Source organism: Muntiacus reevesi, chromosome 3 (assembly GCF_963930625.1).
Source record: "Muntiacus reevesi chromosome 3, mMunRee1.1, whole genome shotgun sequence".
Taxonomy (NCBI): Eukaryota; Metazoa; Chordata; class Mammalia; order Artiodactyla; family Cervidae; genus Muntiacus; species Muntiacus reevesi.
In genome coordinates this window covers 17453901-17459172 of record NC_089251.1, presented here as the reverse complement: position 1 = coordinate 17459172, position 5272 = coordinate 17453901, and the positions used below count along the sequence as shown (strand labels likewise).

The following is a 5272-nucleotide window of genomic DNA, read 5'->3' as shown; positions in this document are numbered from 1 at the left end:
TTCAGTCGCTCAGCCGTGTTCAACTGTTTGCGACCTTATGGACTGCAGCATGCCAGGCTTCCCTGTCCTTCAGTATCTTCTGGAGTTTGCTCAAACTCAAGCCCATTGATTCAGTGGTGTCATCCAACCATCTCATCCTCTGTCACCCTCTTTTCCTCCTGCCCTTGGTCTTTCCCAGAATCAGGGTCTTTTCCAGTGAATTGGTTCTTCACCTCAGGTGGCCAAAATATTGATGCTTCAGCATCAGTGCTTCCAAAGAATATTCAGGGTTGATTTCTTTTAGGATTGACTGGTTTGATCTCCTTGATGTCCAAGGGTCTCAAGAGTCTTCTCCAGGACCACAGTTCGAAAGCATCAATTCTTTGGTGCTCAACATTCTTTATGGTCCAAATCTCAAATCCACACATGACTATTGGAAAAGCCACAGCTTTAACTATACAGACTTATGTCAGCAAAGTGATGTCTCTGCTTTTTAATATGCTGTCTATGTTTGTCAGAGCTTTTCTTCCAAAAAGCAAGCCTCTTTTAATTTTGTGGCTGCAGTCACTATTTGCAGTGATTCAGTTCAGTTCAGTTCAGTCGCTCAGTCGTGTCCGACTCTTTGCGACCGCATGAATCGCAGCACGCCAGGCCTCCCTGTCCATCACAGACTCCCGGGGTTTACTCAAACTCATGCCCATAGAGTCAGTGATGCCATCCAGCCATCTCATCCTCTGTCATCCCCTTCTCCTCCTGCTCCCAGTCCCTCCCAGCATCAGGGTCTCTTCCAATGAGTCAACTCTTTGCATGAGGTAGCCAAAGTATTGGAGTTTCAGCTTCAGCACCAGTCCTTCCAATGAACATCCAGGACTTATCTCCTTCAGGATGGACTGGTTGGATCTCCTTGCAGTCCAAGGGACTCTCAAGAGTCTTCTCCAACACCACAGTTCAAAAGCGTCAATTTTTTGGTGCTCAGCTTTCTTCACAGTCCAACTCTCACATCCATACATGACCACTGGAAAAACCATAGCCTTGACCAAAGTAATGTCTCTGCTTTTTAATATGCTATCTAGGTTGGTCATAACTTTTCTTCCAAGGAGTAAGCGTCTTTTAATTTCATGGCTGCAGTCACCATCTGCGGTCATTTTGGAGCCCCAAAAAAGTACAGTCTGACACTGCAGTGATTAGAAACAGTTAAATGTTATCATCCATCCACTGTGTGTGAATGACTGTGAAGGTCAGGAAAACAGGCAACTAGCTTATCTCGGCTCATCTGAGAATGACCCTCATCCCCGGCATTGTTTATGTTCTCTGGGACCTGCGGCTCCAATCACACCAGTACTTTCTCCTGGTGAAGCGGAGTGAGGGTCACGGGAGGCGGGCAGGGTAGGATAACTACTGTTGCCTGCCATGGAAAATGCTGGAACACCTGCTTTTGTTGAGTCCCTCCTAGACCAGGGTGCCTCAACCTGGGTCTTGCTCCAGCAGCCCTGTCCTCGGTCCTGCTCTGGAGAGGAACAGAGCTACTCACAGGCCACATCTATACCACCTAATGGGCCAATGTTAAACGTTAAACACCCTGGCATTACCCTTAAGAGGTAGTCTGATAAATGGGCTTAGTGACCTTTGTCAGATGGAAGCAAAAACAGAGAGATGGGATGAGGGCAGTTGCTGGGGTTCAACTAAGTCCCACAAACCATCACCTTTGCTAATGGGGAGCCCATGGCTTGTGTCACATCTGTGGGTCTGCACCACTTTCAGGGCTGCTCAACTTGTGGGAGAGGAAGTGAGGGAATGGAGGAACTGGGGGACCCTCACACCCAGGGTCACCCCGCTAGGGAATGGGCTGAGCTGGGACTCACACTCAGACCGGCCGTGTTGCCAGGCTGTGTGCCCTCTACATTCGACTGCATTGCCCCCGTGGGGGTATTCCCTGAAAGCCTGTGATCTGCTAGGGCGTGGAGAGGAGCCAGAGCTGAACCCTGTATGGGGCCCACAGCCTGGCACCAGGAGGCTCTCCCGGATACCCTGGGTGGGAGTAGGTGGTGACATGGGGGGCACATGCCTTTTAAATCAGAATTTTACATCTGAAAAAAGAAATAATCATTGCTCCACATTTAAAAACACACACACACACACACACCAAAAAAAAAAAAAAAGAAGAGAAGAAAATGAACTTCTTGTATTTTCACAACCAGAAGTTCACTGCTATTTCTCTTTGGTGTATTTTGTTTTGGTCTATTTTTTTTTTCTTTACACAATAATTTTCTTACCTTCTTATAATGATCCCTTGATGGTAGGCTTAGGTAGACAGGACCTAAGTTTTTCTCATTTTCCATTTTATCCTTTCACAGTCATGCAGTTGGTGCTCAATAATTTTTTTTTTTTTTTTTTTGGAGAGGAAAGTAGGATTTGTTGGAGGACGTGAGTAAAGAGGGGCTTCCCAGATGGCACGAGTGGTAAAGAAACCCTCTGCCAACGCAGGAGCTTCGGGTTTGATCCCTGGGGTGGGAAGATCCCTTGGAGGAAGGCATGGCAACCCACTCCAGTATTCTTGCCTGGAGAATCCTATGGACAGAAGAGCCTGGCGGGCTACATTCCATGGGGTCACACAGAGTCAGACACGACTAAAGTGACCTAGCACACAGGCAGGTGTAAGGAAGGGATAGCTGCCATTTGTCCAGGGGGCCATGATTAGGGATGTATTTAACCCCACAACCATCTGAAATGAGCCACTCTTTCTGCCACCATGTTTTCAAATTCATCCACATTAAACTTCATAAATCCCCACTTCTGGGAGATGGGATCTTTTGGTGGCCAGGGAACTTGGACAAGGCCTCGCGGAGGGTCTCAATCACCTGCCTCTTGTTCTGCAGCTTGGTGCGGGTGGACATTATGACTTGGTCCACGTGGACCCTGGCCACTATGCCCTGGCGCTTTCCAGAGGCACTGCTCACACCTGTCTGGAGCCTGTCAGATGTGATCAGCTCCAGCTCGGACAACGTCTTGTGGACGCGGGTGATGGGGAAGGGGTGGAGCTGCATGCAGATAATGAGAGCCATCTTTGCCACAGTTTTTCACCAGGTACGTGTCAGCACAAATATGAGCAGCTTCCAGGGCTTGAGTGGGAACTCACCCACTTTGGTCTCCTTCTGCCCCAGGTCGAAGGTGTGGACCATAGCATCAGGGACACCTCGGCAGAAGTGAAACTTTGGGTACAGCTTCTCCTTATGATACTGATACTGGCAACGCCAGGCTGGGTGGCGGCCCATGGTGACACCATGATCTTCAACAGTGAGTCGAGAATCTTCTGGGAGGCACTGAGACTTGCTGGTGTCCACTGGGAGCTCAACACACAGGAATTCCTCCCAGCAACGGGAAACGTCTAAGGATGGAAGGACCTGCCTCCACGGGCGGGAATACTCCATCCCTGAGGAAACTCAAGGAAAAGTTAGATGACCTCCTGATGGGAGAGTGGAAAGAGGACACTGTGACAGGGGGATTTCCAAATCTGATGGAGCCTGGGTCTGGTGGACCAGCCAGGCTTTTCACAGGGAGCAGGAAGCTTTCCAAATGGAGCAGAAGCAGTTCTCTCAGTCTGCCTCCTGCCCGATAAGGGTGTTTGCTGTGTCGAGGACTAAGCTAGAAATCCATCCAAACTAAACTGAGGGTTTGTGGGCACAGTGGTTGGAGCAGGGCTGTTTCCTGCAGAGGGTTGTCTTTCCATCACAGCTGAGACCAAAGCCTGAGAAGCAGGTTCTGTGTGATGCCAGCAACCCTGCCTCCCAGCTGGAAGGGAAGATCTATTTACATAGAAAGTCAGTAACAATAGGGGCCGATTTGTGGTTGAGCCACAGTAAGAACTCTGAAATGGGCTGGGTGACCCTGCATTAGGGTTGATGGGTAGGACCTGGGCACGTAGAGATGTGGGCCAGAAATCAAGGCATGGAGTCTGATGGGTAAAAAGGGCCCTGAGTGACTCTCAGCTTCAGAGAGGAGGGTGGCTTGAGAAGGGGCAGGAGAGCGATGTCAGATCCACATTGTGAGGGCCTTCCTGCCCACCTCCCCTGGACAGTGCTTCCTGGACAGCTGGCTGCTCTCTCATCCTTACCTACTTCTGCCGGTGTCTAGTGGGGAGGGGCTCGGTACAAGTGCAGAAAAAAGTGTTAGTGGCTCAGCTGTGTCCGACACTTTGTGACCTCATGGACTACAGCCCGGCAGGCTCCCCTGTCCATGGGATTCTCCAGGCAAGAATACTGGAGAGGGTTGCCATTTTCTTCTCCAGGGGATCTTCCTGACCCAGGGATGGAACCTGGGTCTCCCGCATTTCAGGGTGTGAATTTTCCAGTGTGCTGGGCTTCAAGCTGAGGAAGGACCTGAGAAGTTGGAAGAAGGGGAAAGAGAGGGATGGAAGGGGATGGAAGGCTGCTGCAAAGGAAGGTCACTTGGCTGTGAGTATGAGAGAGAGGGAGTCAGAAATGAAATGCTCGCTTCTTTCCAGCTGGGAGCGGGTGGGCTCCGGGAGAGAGGGTGAGAGCCACCATAAAGGGGCGGCCGACGTCTACCGCGTGTTTTCTGCTTCTGTTGATGTGTCAGGATTCCCTGATGGCTCGTTGGCCTGGCTGTGGATGCGGACACCTTTGGATGGATGGAGACCATGGGAATTGATGAGTCAATCCTCACGTTACTGTTTGCTGAGTACCAGCCATTCAGCAAGCAGTGTGCCGCTTTCATGAACATGATCTGTTCTAAAACCAGCCCCCAGGGAGGCAGGCCAGGACTCGCCAGCCCGAGGAGGAAACTGCCAAGAGGACTGTGTGAATCTCTAGGTGCCAGCGAGGAGCTCTGGGGCAGATCCTGAACCCTCCTGATCCCCAAGCCTATGCCTAGATGGTGCGTGACGGAGCCTTCCTCATGCTTGGCAGGTCCCAGCAGCAGTCTCCAGGTTGTGTAAGCGCCGTTCCCTCTGTGGGTCAGCATCTGAACTCCTCTCTCTGATGGGAGACTCAGAGGCCGGTGGAAAGGAAAGAGGCAGGGGCCATTCTGCTGGCAGCCCTGGTCCATTAAGGCCCAGGGGCTCTAAAGATACTGCTGCTGGCCCGCCTCACACTGAGGGGAAATGCAACACGGTTTTGACTTTATGTGGTTAAATTGAGGTTAAGCCAAGTTCTGTGTAGCTGTTTCTACACAAATTAGGAAAACCAAACAGCTGCGGAGCTGGTGTCAGCAAGATCCTCGAACCTGTTTGAACCTGGCTGGGCCAGCTTTCTGTGAGTTGTGGCCATGACTGCGT

General features: G+C 50.9%; 1 pseudogene; it reads right to left on the bottom strand.

Annotated features, from left to right (window-relative positions):
- Window positions 1-2829: 2829 nt before the first annotated feature.
- LOC136162717 (large ribosomal subunit protein uL16-like) lies at window positions 2830-3251 on the bottom strand (annotated as a pseudogene).
- Window positions 3252-5272: the final 2021 nt, after the last annotated feature.